This window comes from Notamacropus eugenii, chromosome X (assembly GCF_028372415.1).
Source record: "Notamacropus eugenii isolate mMacEug1 chromosome X, mMacEug1.pri_v2, whole genome shotgun sequence".
Classification (NCBI taxonomy): Eukaryota; Metazoa; Chordata; class Mammalia; order Diprotodontia; family Macropodidae; genus Notamacropus; species Notamacropus eugenii.
In genome coordinates, this window is record NC_092879.1 from 32,824,730 (window position 1) to 32,844,497 (window position 19,768).

Genomic DNA, 19,768 nt, shown 5'->3' on the forward strand with positions numbered 1-19,768 from the left:
TCAACTCAAAAAGGCTACAAACCAAGACTAACGTGGGGGGAATGTTGATGCATGATTTTCTGTTTGGAGATGCTTGTGCACTCCATGCTGTCTGTGATGCCGAGATGCAGTAAAGTATGGATTGATTCTCTGCTTCTTGTGCTAATTTTGGTCTAACAATGAACACCAAGAAAATACCGGTGCTCCATCAGCCACCACAGCACCATCCATACATCAGTTGCAGCAAATGGAGAAGTTTTGAATGCTGTGGATAAGTTCACTTACCTTGGCTGTGTACTTTCCAGGGATGTACACATTGATATTGAAGTTGACACCCATGTTGCCAGAGCTAGTTCACTGATTGGGAGGCTCTGAAGGAAAGTACGGGAGAGAAGAAGTATTAGATTGACTACCAAACTGAAGGTCTACAGAGCCATTGTGCTGACCTCATTGTTGTATGACTGTGACACCTGAACAGTCTATCAGCAACATGCCAGGAAACTGATTTGCTTTCATTTAAATTGTCTAAGAAAGATTCTGAAGTTCACCTGGCAGGATGAAGTACCAGAAACTGAGATCCTTACTTGAATTAAACTGCCAAACATTCAAACTCTACCACAGGGAGCATAACACCAATGGGCTGGCCACGTTGTTCGAATGCAAAACTACACTTGCCAAAAAGATTGTTTTATGGAGAACTCATTACTGGGCAAACGTTCACCTGGTGGTCAGAAAAAGCGAATCAAAGTCATTTTCAAGGTCTCTCTGAAGAATTTTGGAGTTGATTGTGTGACATGGGAAACACTGGCACAGGAATGCTCAGCATGGTCCTCCCTTATCAGAATTGAAGTAGCTCCAAAGAAATTCAAGGTGAGGCAATCTGGAGAATTGATCCCATATGTTCACGTGGATGATTTGTGCCCGACCTGTTATAGAACATTCCAAGTTCATATTGGTCCAATCAGCCACAGTCAGACACGCTGTGATTTGACTCAAACACAATGATGTCATTTTGGTCCTCTTTGAGAATGAAGGGCAACAATCAACCATCCAATGTCTCCTCTGATGACAATGGAATTTCCTTTAGAATAGGGACTGTCTTTCTCTCTACTTGTCTTTATATTCCCAATGATTATCACAGTGCCTGGAGCACAGTAAGTGCTTAATAACTGCTTCTCACCTGACTCACAACCTCATTCAATCTCATGTTTTCTCTCCTGCTCAGTTGCCACAGTTTCCTGACTGGTCTTCCTGCCTGATATCTACTCTGTGCAATCCATCCTCCATTCTGCTCCTCAAGGCTTCTTCTACACCATATCTGCTCATGTCACTCCCCTATTCAATAATCTCCTGTGTCCCTCTAGCAACTCTAAGATCAAGTAGAAATTCCTCTTTTTTGTCATGGAATGCCATTCATAACCTGGCTACAATCGACTTTCTAGCCTTATCATATTCTATTCCCCTTCAAGGACTCTTTGGTCCAAAACCATTTGGTCACATGAAACCTTATTTCCTATCCACAACCCTTTATAAAGGCTGAGTCCCATTCCTGGAAGTCATTCCAGCCTCACTTCTGACTCTTACAACCCTTTATTTCTGCCAAAGCTCAGAAAACATGCCATTTCTTCTCAAATGAAGACTTTCCCGATCTCTTTGTGCTATTAGCTTCCCTCCATTGCCATTTCCTTGCCTTTTCTTGATAGTTTGTGTAGACATATGTATGTACATGCTCTTGGCAGTAATAGGGTGGCAGTTCCTTTGGGGCAGAAGCTATTACCCTTTTGTCTTTGTCTTTCCAGCTCCTGACAGACAGTAGGTGCATGGACCGATTAACTCTTTTTCAGGAAATAACATGGTGTTTTCGTTGCTTCTAGCTAGTTTCCAGGTATATTGCAGCTCATTGAAAATGTTCAGGCAAGCAAACATTGCACTGTGTGCCAGCCACTTACATCCAAATCCTCTTACATTTCATTCTGACCCCAAACCAAACCCTATTTTAGTTGAATTTTAGCACATGTGACAACTCAGTTACTGGTAATGGAGGCAAAAGAGAGCCAAAAGAAAAATGAAATGAAGCACTTCAGTTTAATAAACAGAAATGCAGACTAAGTCACCACCATTAAAATGGCTTCTTCCACCCTAAATCCTGTCACAGATAAGATGATCCCAGTGAGCACTTACTAGCAGGGGAGGTAGCATTAAGCAGGCTTCACCCTACACTGCACCTGGTCCCTGGTGATGAATTACTATTGCACAAAACTGGGGGAAACAAACACAAGAAATTGGCTGATATCAACTTGGGAGGAAAAGTTTGAAATACATTTCACACTTTGACTGGGACAATGGTGTGTGGAAGATAAGTCATACAAGGATTGTAAGAGCTGATGTTAATTTGGGGGATTTTTGCAAGGTAATTGTTAAGTACAGTTAGTAAGAAGTCCAATCAGCTCCTGCATTGTAAAGTTTCTGTAACAAATGTGACAGAAATACAAACAAAAGAAAAAAAATATGGAATTGTACATCTTGCTGTTGAAACTAGAGCTAAAATATATATATGGCATGTTCTAAATGAGACTAGTAGTCTTTCTCATCACTACATGGAACATGTATAATACTTGACCATGTACTAAGGCACAGGGGTATTGCACACATAGGAAAAAAAGCAGAAAAAGGAAACTATCCTTTACAAACCATAATGCAATAAAAATAGTTTTCAGGTCAGGGAGCACCCCAAACCCCCAAAACACTGAACAAAAAGGAGATTTGAATGTGAATGTCTCAAAGAAAAAATGATAGAAATAATTTAAAGATCCATGAAAGAAATTATAATGATGTAACAACACATAAAATTTTCTTGTACACAATGATACCAATCCTCGGAAAAATTGTATTGCATATATATATTAGTGAAATAGAACAAAAAGAACATAACTGAACACAACGAGTCAGATGTGGCAGAAATGACTGAACAATAACAAAATGAAAGAAATATTCTTTTTAAAATTAGAAATACAACAAATTAACAAAACATAAATCCAAAAAAGGATGAATAAAATCTTATCATAAAGAATATAACAATTGATCCAAGAAATCATTCGCTAGGATCAACTTGCATTCAGCCAGAGATACAAAGCTAGTTTAGCATTAGGAAAACAAGCAACATAATTCATCATATTAAAAAGAGAAATATCTCAAACTTCATGATTATCTCCATAGATACAGAAAAGGCCTTTGAGAAAGTACAACACTCATTTATACTAAAAAAATCTCTAAAAATATAGGCATAATCTCAAGAAAAATATATATACAAAACACCAAACAAGCACCATAAGCAATACAGATAAACCAGAAGCTGTTTGAAAAGATAAAAGAATAAAGCAAAGATGCTTGCTCTCCCTGGTATTATTTTACATAATTCTGGAAATGCTAGTAATTGCATTAAAAGAACAAAAACAAATTAAAGATGTAATTGATGTAAAGATGCAAAGAGACGATGAAAATAACTCCTTTTGCTGACGATCTGATGCTTTACTAAGAAAATCCTAGGGAATAACGAAACATACCAAATAAGAAAATTAAAACCTTCAGCAAAGGGGGAAGCGAAAAATGTGTTAGTGTACATTATAAATAATTGTAAATGTTGCATATATATGCAACATTTACAAATACAATAATAACAATATTTTTTAAAATTCCAGAGTAAATAATAGAAAGCAAAATACAATTCAAAATAAAATTTTAAAAGGCACAACATACTTGGAGATCAGTCTACCAAAACACAAAATAAATTTATATAGATTCAATTACAAAGTTATCTTTAAAGAAATAAAGAATTGAAATTGGAATATTCAGTGCTTATGACAATATAATAAAAATTGCAATACTACCAAAATTAATTTACCATTTTAATGCTACACCAATCAAGGTATCAACGAGATATTTTACAGAAGTCAATAAGGTAATAAAATTTATTTGGGGAAACAAAAGATTGAGAATATCAAGTCAAATAATAAAAAAGAAAGGAATGCAGAGGTACAGTACCTTCAGACCTCAAATTTTCTTGTAAAACAGGAGTCATCAAAACTGTCTGGGGTTTAAAAAAATAAAGCAATCAATCCATCAAATAGACTAGGGAAAATAAGGCACAAAGGAATTCATTAAACCAATTTTCAGTACATCAGAAAACATAAATTACTTAGGAATAAATAACCAATTAGATTTTAAAAAAAAAACTGGGAAAATCAGAAACAGTCTCACAGAAATGAGGTTTAGTGCCATGTTCCACAACAAATTCAAAGTGTATGTATGACCTTAATATGAAAGACCATAGATTACAATTTGAAGAGAAAAATTTTCATGTACCTTTCAGTAGTGTGAGTAGATGTGTTCTTCACCACACAAGAGTTAGATGCAATTAGAAAAGATAAAATAGGTAATTTTGATTATGGAGAACTGAAAATCTGCATAAATAAAATCAATGAATCTAGGATGAAAAGGGGAACAGTCAAATGGGAAAATATCTGCATTAAATTTCTCAAAAAACGGGAGGAGGGGAGGTCGGTTCTACAAAATAGAGAGATTACTAACAGAAAGAGAGAGTAGATTGAGAGACTGAGTGTGGTTGTACATTAAGATAAAGAGCTAAACCTCCACAGGAATTCTGTGGCTCTGGACCACCCTCATGTAATGCTTCCCCACACAGGCCACATTGGACACCTGGTCGGGGTCATGGAAAAGAAAATCCAAAGTCTGCGGAAGGGAATCCACTTGGGGAAAACTAAGGGCACTGTCAATAGTATGAGGTCTGTGTGTGCAAAGCAGGAGCCTTTAAAAAATAACCGGGTAGAAGCTTTGAAGATGAAGTAGCAAAATTAAAACTCCCTCCATGGTAACAAGGCATGCCCTTTTCTCCCTTTCCTTTCTTCCTGCATTCGAATTACCTCCTATCTGTTATTCATAATCACTGTGCATTTTGCACACCACACACACACACACACACACACACACACACACACACAAACACACACACACGGAAACATCTTCCATCAAAGGTTCTCGACACAGCACCATTTTCCCCATGAATAAAGCTGGGTCACCCTTTTTAGTGTCAGAGGCAGACTTTCCATCTCTTTTTTTCCTTTCAAGACATCCAGGGTTTCCATGGAAACCAGAGTGGGTGGAGGTTTTGTTTTGTTCCTCTCTGCATCTCCTTCCCCTCCCCCCAAATCCATTCATAGGCATCAGACACAATCCACTGTCTGTCTTAGGATGCCCCACCTCCACAGTTCTGTTATACTGCCGTAAAAAGGTAAAATATGTAAACAACTTCAAGAAATACTCTGGTAGGTGAAAGAGAGTGAAATAATTTGAAATCCAATTTCATGTGTGATTTGTGTGTGTGTGTGTGTGTGTGTGTGTGTGTGTGTGAGTGAGTACATACACACACCACATTGGGCTTTGGAGTGGGGATCAAAGAAGGGAATGAGCTTTTAGCTGAAGTCCAAGGGGGCTTCTTAGGGCTGTTATATACAATATTTTCAGAAATAAGCCTGGTTCAGGCTAGAAAAGCAAAATGATTGAGCTATCTCCCCTTGCCTCTCAGTCTCAGGCATATTTCTCTTGATTTGTAGGGCATGCAAAAAGGATATTGCTTCTTTATTGCTTTATTTTTATTTTTATAAATACAATTAAACAAAAACAATATGTGTGTGTTCACATACCATATTCACATAGAAACTTATGTGAATATGGTATGTGAGTATATGCATGCTTCTGTGTGTATGTGTTTGTTTATAAAATGTCCAGTGATTGGGGACAGACACTAAAACCCGGGGGAATCAGAAAATGTCCATTAAAAAAAAGTGGTCCCCTAGCTGACTGTTGAAGGGAGACAGAGGTTTCTAGAAGTAGAGAAGAGAAGTACCTTTTAAGTATGGGGGATAGGACATATAAAAACAGGGGGAAAGAATTTAGAATACATTAAAAAGCTAAGTCAAGTTAAACAAATTTATTAAGAGGCTAATATGTCCCTGCCACTGAGCTAAGTATGGGAATACAAATTAAGGGGGTGGGGAGAGGAAGATCACTACTCTCAAAAGCTCATATTCTAAAGGAAGAGATAACATGCAAATAACTATGCAAAAATCAGATATGTGTAGAATAAATTGCAGGTAATCTCAGAGGAAAGTCACAAAGATTAAGGACTTGGAAAGTTATTTTGCAGAAGTTAGGACTTTAGATGACCCCTGAAGGAAATCAGAGAAGCCAGAAGGTGAAGATGAAGAAGAAGAGAGTTTTAAGCATGGGGGCAATGAGGGAAACATCACAGAGGGGATTAAAGTGCCACATCTGGAGAATAGAAAGGAACAAGGTCGATGTCATTGGATCATTAAGTATGTGGAGGGAAGTATGGTGTAAAAAAAGATTGAAAAGGTAAGACCAGTTTGTGAAGGGCAAGGGATTTACATGTGATCCTGGGAATGATAGGTAGAGGCACAGCAGTTTATTGAGTGAGGAACAGATCTGTTCAGACCTGCATTTTAGGAAAAGGAATTGGATGACTGGAGGGCAGAAAGGTCAACCAGAAAACCATTGCAATAGTCCAGGTAGGAGGTAATGAGGATCTCAATAGAAAGGTAACAATATCAGGGGAAAGAAGAGGGTCTATATAGAGATTCTGAGAAGTTAGAAACAACAGGACTTGGCAGAAGTCCTTGGTTATTGGGGAATGAAGAGTCCATGTTTTCTCCCAGGTTGTGAGATTGGGTGACTGGGAAGATGGTGGTACTTTTGACAGTAACAGGGATGCTAGGACAAGGAATATTTGTGGGAGGTGAAATAATGAGTTCAGTTCTGGATTTGTATGTGAGAAAAGGATGACAGGTAAAGAGGGGAATGGTCTTGATTGGTAGATTTTTTTTTTCAGTAAAATATGAGGCAAGATTCTTTGCTGAAAGGGAGGCCATGGGAGTTTGGAAAAGACGTGGAAAACTTTAGAAATGGTGCTGTGATGAGTAGGTATGTGAACCAGTTAGGGGTAGGTCTAGTTGGAATGCTGTAACAAAAATGCATAGTGGACCCAGTCAGCATGGTTTTGTGACTTATGGCAGCTTCATTCAGCAGCACTTAAGTAAGAGCAAAGTCAGAAGATGCTGAAGGTAATCCTAAATTGGGGCTTTGCAGGTCAAGATCATTGATAGGATAAAGAGGCAAGAGACTCGACTTTAGAGGAGCAAACAGTATAGAGCTGAATTGATCCACCAAGACACGGAAGGCAGAAATGTGTAGACAATGCAGGGATGATGACCTGGGAAAGAACTGTGGTGTGGAAAGATTGCAGTAGACAATGAAGACAAACAACAATTTATGATCTTGCAAGGTAGAGCAAAAAATGTACTGCAAACAGATAATGATCATCTGATCATTAAAAAAGGAATTTCAAAGTTCACTAACACAGAACATTGTGGGAAATGGCAAGATCAAGATGTGGCCATCACTGTGTGTATCTGAAATGAGGTGAAAGCCTAGGTCCTCAGAAATGAATTGGTTGAGAAATTGAGAGGCATGGATTTTGAAGAATGTACTGATATGAATGTTAATGTCCCCTATCTTGAAGGCAGGAGTTGACGAGGAGAGAAAAACAATAAGCTAGGTACTGAACTCATTGAAGAAGAAAAGAGAATTTACTGGAGGTCAATAGATAACTACCACTAGAATTCTGATTATGTGGCAAAAATTGATTGAGTGAATTTGAAAGTATAGAGGGGGAAGAACAATCTAGGTATGTGGGAGGCCCAAGGAAAATGCTCATAGACAAGAGCCTGGAATGTCTTGTTTATAAAAGAGCAAGGAGACATTTGTCATTGAAGATGTGACAGTGAATAAAGGTAAGAAAACTGGAAAGGTATGAGGTGATTAGGTTATGAGGCACTTACAATGTCAAACAGAGGGTTTGGTATTTGATCCTGGAAGCAATGAGGACCTACTTGAGTTTATTGAGTAGGGGAGTTTTAGTAAAATCATTTTGGTGGCTCAAATGAAAGACAGGTCAGAGAGGGGAGACACTTGAAGCAGACAGAGCCACCAGAAGGCTATTGCAATAGTCTAGGCGTGAGGCAATGAGCACTTGGACCAGAGCATTGGCAGTATTACAGGAGACAAAAGAGCATAGTCCTAAGATGCTGAAAAGGTGAAATTGGCAATCCCTGGCAATAGATGGGTATGGGAAGGTAGAATGAGAAACAGTAAGGAGTTGAGTGTGACACTTGGGTAGCCAACTTGAAGGACTGGAGGAGGTAAGGGAGAGAAGGATTTAGGGAAAAAGATAATTTGATTTGTTTTTGTTTGATTTTTAGCTATCTACTGTACATCCAGTTCAAGGTGTCTTAAAGGGAGTTAGAAATGTGAGTTTGGAGATCAGCATAGGGGTTAGTGTAAAATAGATTTGAGAATTGTCAGCAAGGAGATAATAATTAAAATCATAGAATCTGATGACATCACCAAGTGAAATAATACAAAGTGAAAGAGAAAAGAAACTAGGATAGGAGCATGTGAGACAGCTATGATAAGAGGGTATAATCTGGATTAAGAACAAGTAAAGGAGATTGAGGAGCAGCAGATAGGTAGAAGTAGAAAGATGAGAGAATGGTATCCTGAAAGCCAAGAAGAAAGTGTATCATGGAGGAGAGAGCGATTAACAATGTTTATGGATGTAGTGAGATTGATAAGAATGAGGATCGAGAATAAACAATTCAATTTGTCAATTGAGAGATCATTGGTAACTTTAGAGAACAATTTTAGTGAAAAGATGAGATTGGATGCCAGCTAGGAAGGGTTAAGAAAAGACTGAAAGAAGAAAGTATGGAGAAATCTATGGTAGATTTCAAGGGGTTTAACCAAAAGGGAGGAAGAGATGTGGAATGATGATTATCAAGAGTAAATTGATAAAGCAATGATTGTTGAGGATATGGGAGACATAAGCATATTTTAGACAGGAAGGAAAATGTCAATGGACAGAGACATTGAAAAAAAGTAATAAGAAAGGGAAGGAGATAAGAGAAAGGGAGGGTGATAAAAGGGAGGTCAAAGAAAAGAAGGCAGGGTTCAGAAGAAAGACAGACTTTACAGGAGGTTCAGGATGAAAAAGATAAGAAAAGAGAAGATAAACAGAATAAAATAGGATGGAAGGAAATGCATAATTAGTAATCATAACTGTGAATGTGAATGGGATAAACTCACTCATGAGAAAGAGTCAGAGAGGAGAATTAATTAGAAACCAGAATCCAACCATATGTTGTTTGCAAGAAACACACTTGAAACAGAGAAACACACAGAATTAATGTAAAGAGCTGGAGCAGAATCTATTATGATTCAGCTTAAGTAAAAAAGACAGGGATAGCTACCATAGACAATGAAAACAATCAATACTAAACATATATGCATCAAATGGTACAGCATCCAAATATTTTTTTTAACATTTTCTTCTATTTTTTCATTCTTTTGATTTTGTTTGATTGATTCTTGATGTCTCATAATGCCATTATCTTTCGCTGGTCCAATTCTAATTTTTAAGGAGTTGTTTTCTTCAGTTAGCTTTTAACCTCCTTTTTCCATTCGATAAATTCTATGTTTTAGAGACCTTGTTTTCTTCATTAAATTTTTGTACCTCTTTTTCCATTTGTTGTGCTTCCTTTATCAAGCTGTTGACTGTTTTTCATGATTCTCTTGAATCACTGCCATTTTTCCCAATTTTTTTCTGCCTCTCTAATTTGATTTTTAAACTCCTTTTTGAGCTCTTACATGATTTCTTTTAGGACTTTAGTGCAATTCACATTTTTCTTCGGAGTTTTGACATTGTTGTCTTCTGAATTTGTGTCTTGCTCTTCCTTGTCACTATAATAACTTTCAATGTTCAGATCATTTTTTGCTCACCTTTTCCAGTCTTTTTCCTGACTGTTAAATCTGAGCACTGTTCCTGGGGAGGAAGGACTACTGTCCCAAGTTTCTTGTGCCAGGGGCTGCAGACCCTTGCTGTTTGCCTGGTGTTACCCCAACTCCCACAGGAGACCTTCGTGCCTGGTGATGTGCTGAAGGGGTGGGTTAGGGTGGGCATGAGTGGCAATTCTGGACATCACAAGATCTGGTTTGGCCCTATGCTGAGGCATGTGGGGGACTCCTCTACTGCCTTGCTGCTTGCTTATTGCTGTATAGGGGTGGGGGTGAAGGTGTCAGTGGTGGGTGACTGATACTGCCTGGTGGCACAAGAGTCTGGCAGTTCACCTGGTGCTGTGCCTTAGCTCATGAGAGGTCCCAGCACTGGTATCAGCTTATTTGCTCTGCTGAGGCACATAGGGGGAAGTGATCCCATTGTTGGCATTTCCCTACTCACCTGGTATTGCACTGGGGCTCAGGGCCCCCCACTGGCTTGCTGAGGCAAGGCATGTTTCTGACTTTCCAGGATACTTCCTCTCCTGGATTGCACTGCCCTTTTATGTGAGTGAGATAGACCTTTCTTGCCAACTTTCCACATTTCTTGGACTAGAAAATGGTCTCACCCTGTCATTGTACTGGTTCTGCCATTTCAGAATTGATTTCAGGATGCTATTTTGTAGTCATTTGGAGGTGAAAATGGGAGAGTTCAGGAGATTTCCTGCTTACTCTACTTTTGGGCTTTGGCAACTTATATGATTTTCAAAATATTTTTTGAGTTCATCCAAGAATTCTTTTTGGGCCTGAAATCCATTTACATTTTTCTTTGAGGCTTTGGATGGAGCTGTTGTGACTTCTTGTGAATTTGTATTTTGATCTTCTCCATCACCATAGTAACTTTCTATGGTCAGGATCTTTTTTGTTGTTGTTTGCTCATTTTTCCCTGCATATTTTTTGAATTTTAACTTTATATTAAAGTTGGGCTCTGCTTGTGGGGTGGAAGGGGTACTGTTACAAAACTCAAGGTTTTTGTGAAGCTAGTTCTGGGGATCTGTAAGCTTTCTGAGAACTCTAGAAGCAGCCACTGTTGCCATTTATTGAGTCCCTCCCAAGGCCTGCTGCTTTTTTGCTGGGATGCGGCCTGCACTGGCACAACCTACACTCCACTCTCCCCCAGTGCAATGGACCTTTCCTGCCAACCTCCCAAGCTGTCTTGGGGTGCAAAATTGTCTCATCTCATCTTTTGTGGTTTCTGCTGCACCTGAATTTATTTTGAGGAATTATTTAAAGTTGTTTGGAGGGGAATTTGGAAGAGCTCAGGAAAGTCCCTACCTATTTTCTTCCATCTTAGCTGTGCTTGCTGCCATCTCCCTTCCCTCAACTGTAAATGCAGTTTGAAGCATACTTTATAACTTTCTTTATTTTTCTTGGTGTTTTTGTTTGTTTTCTATTGCAACATGGCTAATATGAAAATATGTTTTGCATGACTTTACATGTATAATTGATATGAAATTGCTTGCCTTCTCAAGGTGGGAGAAGGGGCAAGATGAAGAGAATTTGGAACTCAAAGTTATTAAACATGGATGTAAAAACTTTTTACATGTGGTTGGGCAAAAATTTATGAAATAAATGAAATATATTAAAAACAAAAAGAAGAGAAAAATGTTATTAAAGCCTTTTCCATGTTTTGACTCATCTGATCCTGAAGCAATCCTGTAGCACAGTATTATCCCCATTTTACAGATAAGGAAAATGAGACTCATAACCTGTGAATCGATTGGTATAGAAACTTTCCCTATGGAGGCAGATCCTCCAAAGGAGATCAAAACTAGTCTATCATTTAGAGATCTGGAAAGCTGCAGGAGAGTCTGAGAAGTTAAATAACTCCTGCATGGTTATACAAATAAGTGAAAGGTCTCTTGAAGGGTGACACTTGAGCTGAACCCTGAGAGGGAACAAGGGGTTGGCTCCAGAATACCAAAGGGAGGAAAGTCTTCTAGCTCTGGGGACAGCTTGGTCCTGTAGTTAGGGGTAGGGATAGGGACTGGACTTGTGCTTTCATAGGCATAGGGGTCTTGCCCTCAGTCAAAGTGTGTTTAAGTGTCTACTATGTGCCACACACCATGCTAAGTGATAGATAAGGAAATTCCCTCTACCAATGCAGCTTAGTGCCTTCTCTGAAATTGAGTCTTAAGGAAATTTCCTGGAGCCCCAGGGTCACAGGGTCAGGATACGTTAGAGATAGGACCTGATCCCACATCCTCTTGGCTCCATAACTATTTCTGTCTTTGTCCCCACTAGACCACACTGACTCTCACTATATATCTATATATCTATATCTATATCTATATATTAGTTTTGTTATTCAGTCATTTCAGTCGTGACCCCATTTGGGGTTTTCTTGGAAAAGATACTGGAGTGGTTTGCCATTTTCCTTCTCCAGATCATTTTGCAAATGAAGAAATTGAGGCAAACAGGTTAAATAACTTGCTCAGAGTCACAAACTGAAGAAGTGTCTGAGGCTAGATTTGAGTTCAGAAAGATGAGTCTTTCTGACTCCAGACCCTGTGCTCTAGCCACTGAACCAATGACAATAACATTTTTTGAAGGTTAGTACTGCTGTGTCCCCCAAATAATAGTTTGTCTATCACAACTTGTTTTTAACTCTGATAACAAATGAAATAATACTTTGCTTTGACCCCTGATAGGTAACTCGGCCACCTCCAGGGAGGTCATCCAAAATGATCAAATAAGAACCTCACACTCAGAAGAGCACTTTGGAGTAGCCACCTCTCCCAGGAGAAGTGCACACTCCCTTCCAAAAGGAACATCTCTTCTTGCTGGAGCACACCCTACCCTCCTTCCTGCTGGAGTTCCCTCTCCTATTCTCGCTGAATGGACCATTGTCTCTGTGTTTCCAAACACAGTGCTGACCTTGCCTGAGTACTGCCCTATGTTGGTGTCCCTGCCTGACTTTTCCTCTCTCCTTTTTCTTGTCTACCTCAGTGGTTAAAAAAAAGCTTTTCATTAAGCTGACTTCCATTGTTCTACGTTTTATTCTCAGCACCTGGAATCATGAAGGGGTTGTTCTCCCCAAACTTCTGGTTGGACCACTGGCCTTTCCTTAGACATAAACTGGGTCCCTGGACAAGGACTTAACCTGTTGACAGATGCAGCTACACTGGGGGAGTAGGGCACTATGAGTTCAATTGTGGAAAACAAGGTTCTATAAGGGAAACCCATGTCCTCCCAAGAGGTTCTCTCATGTGCCAGAGGGCTATCATAAAACAACCGGTGCAGTGACCAGTATCAGTATCTCAGAACAATTGATGAAGCCAGCTCTTCAGTTGGACAAACCATCCTTAATAAGCTTAAAATCATGAAGGGCAACTATATGGGAAGCTTCAAGAGAAATTGGGAGAGCAATCACCTGCAGAGTCTTCTTTTGTTTGAATAGCATAATACCTGCCTGTGTAGGGACCAGATTTTCAGATTTCAAGTCCTGGTCTCCCAGGGTCCAGCTGCTGACAAGAGTGACAGTTAAAAGTTGCCTCAAGGGCAAAATTCCAGAGGAGTCCTGTGGGTTTGGGGACCAGGGTTTCCCCTTGTGTTTCAGGGATAGAGGGTCCAGTGGTTCAGATGTGAGGAATGGCGATGCCCATTTCTTCCCAGAGAGACTTCAGCAGCAAAACACTTGTGTTTAGAGTCATGCACTGAGGTCCAAAAGAGGTTTTTGTTTTAAATGGGTTTACACTTTGCAGTTTGTATTTATCTGGTATTTAAGAACCACCTATTTATTAACTCTTCTCCTCACCATAAAAATCTGGGAACAACTTGAACATAAATAAAATTTCATTTGGGAGAATATTTTACGTTGCCACTGAATTTTCTTTTCTGAATGAAATAACAGAACTTCATTGTTTTGGTAAACTAGAAGCAAAATGACCTAAAAGAAACTGGAATACAGCATACATTTGTAAGTTCTAAAGGGTCCCCAAAGCACAAGTATTGTGATTAATTGGTATTGTTTAATAAAGAATAAGTGCTAAATTTCAGAGGAGAAATTCAATGGAGGATAGATTCGTTCTTTAGATATTCTGCAATATGACTACGGAAATGAAACCTAGAGGAACCAAGAAAGTAGGAGAAAGAAAGACTCATGTTGTATCATACTATGGCAGAAAAACAAAAGGAAAGGCGAAGCTGTGAAGGGATTTAATCAACATCCACTGGAAGGATATAGAAAGGAAGAGAGAAGGTTTAAGTAGAGATGGGAAGAGCACATGCAAGGGGGGAGATCATTGGAATTGGGTTCATTTACACTGACAGTGTGAATGGAGGGGTTGAAAACAGAAGATTTGATAGAGGGGAGGGGAATGGGAGAAGAGGGGTGATAGAAGGTAGGATGAATTGGGGGAAGGGGTGGATGGGGTGCACACTGTCCTGGGGTGGGTGTGGGGAGAAATGGGTAGAAAATATGAAATTCAAAGTCTTGTGAAAGTGAGTGTTGAAAACTGAAAATAAATAAATTATATATTTTTAAAAAAAGAAAGTAAAAGATTTGAGGGTGGAGCCAAAATGACAGAGTAGAAACTGGAACCTGCCTGAGCTCTCCCCCAAACCCCTCAAAAAACTTGTAAAAAAGACTCTAAACAAATTCTAGAGCAACAGAAACCAAAAAATGACAGAGCAAAACAAGAGTTCCAGTCCAAGACAATCTGAAAGGCCAACAAGAGAGATCTGTTGAGCTGGGTTGGCAGTGGAGCGTGGCCCAGCTGCACCAGCACAGATGGAACTGAAGTAGACCCTAGGGCACTGAATCAATAGCAGCTATGGTGATTTCCACACTTCTCAACCCACAAACACTAAAGACAGCTTCAAATGTCAGTGGGAAAGTTCTCTCATCTGGGTGAGAGAGGATTGTGGTCTGGTCCCAGTCCAAGACCTAGCTCCAAGGTGGAGGCAGTCACTGATGCAGGGGTAGCTGCTTCTAGAGTTCTCAGCCTACAGATGGTGGGGGAATTGAGTAGCTGATCTGGGTTGCAGTCCTGGGTGGTGGTCCTGGGACAAGGAGGAGCGCTGGTGTGGCAGTGCTGGTGGTGGCTGGGGAAAGGGACTCCTACTTGCAGTTCCAGGACACAAAAGAGTGCTCATGGTTGCCCACAGACCAGAGTGCAGGCCAGGAGAAGAATAAACACTTCTCTTTTGATCATACCACTTTGGAAGAGCTGAGAATTTACAGGTCACATTCAGAGATGTCTCTGAAAGCAGTTGCACACAATCCCTGAAATGTTAACTTTAGAAAAGAACTCAAAAGTCAAGTAATTGGCTGGAAAAATGACCAAAAAGGGGGAAAATGAGACTGTAGAAGGTTAATTTTTAGTTGAAAATGGATTTTCTTATGATGAGGAAGATCCAAACACACAACCAGAGGAAGATTGAAGCATACGATCAGAGGAAGACAGCAAGGTCAAGGTTACTACATCCAAAGCCTCCAAGAAAAATATGTAAAGGTCTCAGGCCATTTAAGACTTCAAAAAGGATTTTGAAAACAAAGTAACAGAAGTAGAGGAAAAATTGGCAAGAGAAACAAAAGCAATGCAATAAAATCAGGAAAAACAAGTCAACAGCTTGCTAAAGGAGACACAAAAAATGCTGAAAAAAATAACACCTTTACAAATACACTAATGGAAATGCCAAAAGAGGTTCAAAAAGCCGATGAGGAGAAGAATTCCTTAAAAAGAAGAATTAGCCATATGGAAAAGAAGATCCAAAACTTCACTGAAGAAAATAATTCCTTAAAAACTAGAATGCAGCAACTGTCAGTTAATGACTTCTTGGGAAATCAAGAAAATATGAAACAAAACCAAAGGAATAAAAAAGAAGACAATATGAAATATCTTATTGGAAAAACAAATGACCTGGAAAATAAATCCAGGAGAGATAATTTAGAAGTTATTGGTCTAGTGAAAATCATAATCAAAAAAGAACCTAGATATTCATCTTTCAAGAAATTATGAAGGAAAACTGCTCTGATATTCTAGAACCCAAGGGTAAAATAGAAATGGAAAGAATTCACTGATCACCTCCTTATAGAGAACCCAAAAGGAAAATTCCTAAGAATATTGTAGCCAAATTCTGGAGTTCCCAGGTCAAGGAGAAAACCTTACAAACAGTCAGAAAGAAACAATTCAAGTTCTGTGGAAACACAATCAGGATAACACAATATTTAGCAACCCCTTTAGAGCTAAGGGATTCAAGGTCTTGGAATATGATATTCCAGAGATCAAAGGAGATAGGATTAAAACCAAGCATCACCTACCCATCAAAACTGAGTATAATACTTCAGGGAAAAATGGAATTTCAGTGGAATAGAGAACTTCCAAGCATTTTTCTTGAAAAGACCAGACCTGAATAGGAAATTTGACTTTCAAATAAAAGAATCAAGAGGAACCTGAAAAGGTAAATAAGAAAGGGAAGCCATAAGGGAATCATTAAATTTGAACAGCTTACCTTCCTACATGGAAAGATGATTATAAACTCATGAAACTTTTCTCAATATTGGGGAAATTAGAGGGAATATCTATATATCTACATATCTATATCTATATGTGTACATATGTATGTATATGTGTATGCATGTATGTTTATGTTATATATCTGTATGTGTATGTGTATGTATGTATATATGTCTGTCTCCCCCTCCCCTTCCTCCTCCTCTCCAAAGGAAGGTAAATTTGGATGGCTAGAGGCTGCCCAGTTAACTTGGGATTTACTGATTAGATTCCTTTCCTTTCCTTTCCTTTCCTTTCCTTTCCTTTCCTTTCCTTTCCTTTCCTTTCCTTTCCTTTCCTTTCCTTTCCTTTCCTTTCCTTTCCTTTCCTTTCCTTTCCTTTCCTTTCCTTTCCTTTCCTTTCCTTTCCTTTCCTTTCCTTTCCTTTCCTTTCCTTTCCTTTCCCAAAATCTTAAACCTATTGCACCCTGAAGTCCATAGATAGTAAAACACTAACCCCCACCCCTCCACCCAAGTTCCACTTAAAGACTCTTTTCTGAACCCTCCTGGATTAGGAGTGATTATCAATAAACTTTGAGTTCCACATTCTGTCCCTTCCTTGCTCTCCACTCACCCTCATTATGAAAGCAAGCAATTCTATACGGTAATGCAAAACACTTCCATAACACTCATGTTGTGAAATACTAAGGATATTTCCCTCCATCCTATTCTACCCCCCATTTATTCTGTTCTTTCCTTTGACCCTGTCCCTCTACAAAAGTGTTCTGTTCTGATTAACCACTCCTCCCATTTGCCCTTTCTTCTATCATCCCACCCCTTCTTATCCCCTTCTCCCCTGTTTTCCTGTAGGGTAAGACAGATTTTCGTACTCAATTGAGTGTGTATGTTATTCCCTCCTTAAGCCAAATCCGATGAGAATAAGGTTCACACATTCCCTCTCACCTCCCTTTTCTTCCCCTCCATTGTAAAAGCTTTTCTTGACTCTTTTATGTGAGATGATTTACCCCATTCTGTTTCTCCCTTTCTCCTTCTCCCAATATATTATTGTCTCACCCCTTAATTTTATTTTTTAGATATCATCTCTTCATATTAAACTCACCCTGTGCTCTCTCTTTCTCTTTCTCTCCCTGTTTCTTTCTCTCTCCACACACACGTATGTGTATATCTATCTATCTATCTATCTATCTATCTATCTATCTATCTATCTATCTATCTATCTATCTATCTACCTATCTACCTATCTATATCTATATCTTCCAACTAGCCTAACACTGAGAAAAATCTCTAGTGTTATAAATATCATCTTTCCATCCAGAATTGTAAACAGTTCAAATCTGCTAAGTGCCTTTTGATTTTTCTTTCCTGCTTACCTTTTCATGCTTTTCTTGATCCTTGTGTTTGAAAGTCAAATTTTCTGTTTAGCACTGGTCTTTTCATCAAGAATGCTTGAAAGGAGTCCAGCCACCATTGCTGCTGTTGCCCCCACCTCACTCCCCTCCCCGCCTCACCCCCCACTCACCACCACCATGTCTCGCTACTTGCGCCCACCCAACAGGTCCCTGTTCGTGAGGAATGTGGCCGATGACACCAGGTCTGAAGATTTGCACCGGGAATTTGGTTGTTATGGTCCCATAGTTGATGTGTATGTGCCACTTGATTTCTACACTCGTTGTCCAAGAGGATTTGCTTATGTTCAGTTTGAAGATGTTCATGATGCTGAAGATGCCCGGCATAATTTGGACCAAAAATGGATTTGTGGACGTCAGTTTGCACAAGGGGATCGTAAACACTAAATCAAATGAAAGCCAAGGAAGGGAGAAATGTATGCAGCTCTTCTCACTATGATGACTATGACAGATATAGATGATCCAGAAGCTGAAGTTAAGAAAGAAGGAGGTCTAGGAGTCGTTCTTTTGATTACAACTACAGAAGATCTTATAGTTCTAGAAGCAGTAGGCCTACTGGAAGACCAGGCTGTAGCAGAAGCCATAAAGACAATGATAGATTCAAACACTGAAACCGGTCTTTTTCAAGGTCTAAATCCAATTCAAGATCAAGATCCAAGTCCAAGCCCAAGAAAGAAATGAAGGCTAAGTCACATTCTAGGTCTGCATCTCACACCAAAACTAGAGGCACTTCTAAAACAGATTCCAAAACACATTATAAGTCATGCTCAAGATATGAAAAGGAATCGAGGAAAAAAGAACCAGCCAGATCCAAATCCCAGTCAAGATCACAGTCTAGGTCTAGGTCAAAATCTAGATCGCGGTCCTGGACTAGTCCAAAGTCCAGTGGCCACTAACAGCATAATCATAATGTTTTTAGGTATGTATCATTCATTTACTCATAGTTCAGTTTACTAAATTATCAGGAATACAATGTTGCAACAGTGCTTTAAAAAAGACAGAAAAAAGCCCCCCGAAAATACTTTTACTTTTGTCAGTTTTCCCTGTAGCAGACAATGGTTATTATAATTAAAATGATATACTGTTGAGAAGCCACTCTTAGGAGTCCAGTTTGTTAAAAGTCAGGGGCACCTACCAATTTGATTGTGGTGTCTCTGTATATTTTTGTAAAGATTCTCTTTTTTTATGCTTGAAATATTGATAAAAAGCTATTAGTTGACCATAATTTGCAACATTGTCCTATTAGAAATAAAATTCATATCCATGAAAAAAAAAGAATGCTTGAAAGGACTCTATTTCATTGAATATCCATTTTTTCTTCTGAAATATTATATTCAGTTTTTCTGGGTAGGTTATTCTTGATTTAAATCCAAGCTCTTTTGACTTCTGGAATATCATATTCCAAGTCCCCTGATCCCTTAAAATAGAAGCTGCTAAATATTGTGTTATACTCATTGTGTTTCCAGAATGTCCAAATTTATTTTGGTTGCTTGCAATATCTTCTCTTTGACCTGGGAACTCTGGAATATTCCTGGGAGTTGTCCTTTTGAAATCTCTTTCAGGAAGTTATCAGTGAATTCTTTCTATATCTATTTTACCCTATGATTCTAGAATATCAGGGCAGTTTTCCTTGATAATTTCTTGAAAGATGATGTCTAGGGTCTTTTTTTTTTTTGATTATGGCTTTCAAGCAGTCCCATAATTTTTAAATTGTATTTCCAGTATCTATTTTCCAGTTCAGCTGTTTTTTTTTTTTCCAGTGAGACATTATTTGGATTTTGAGCACTTTGTCAAGGTATTTTCTGCTTCCAGTGGGGTTGCGGGGGGGGGGGGGGGGGGGGTTGTTTGATCATCGGACACTCTGCGGGCCTAGAGCTGCAGAAACACCCACTGCCTCTGCTTCTGCTGCTGCAGCTGCCATGCTCCTCCACTCCCTCTGCTC

General features: G+C 39.0%; 1 pseudogene; it reads left to right on the forward strand.

Moving 5' to 3' along the window:
* The first annotated feature begins 17,946 nt into the window (after positions 1–17,946).
* LOC140515353 (serine/arginine-rich splicing factor 10 pseudogene) lies at positions 17,947–18,783 on the forward strand (annotated as a pseudogene).
* The last annotated feature ends 985 nt before the right edge of the window (positions 18,784–19,768 follow it).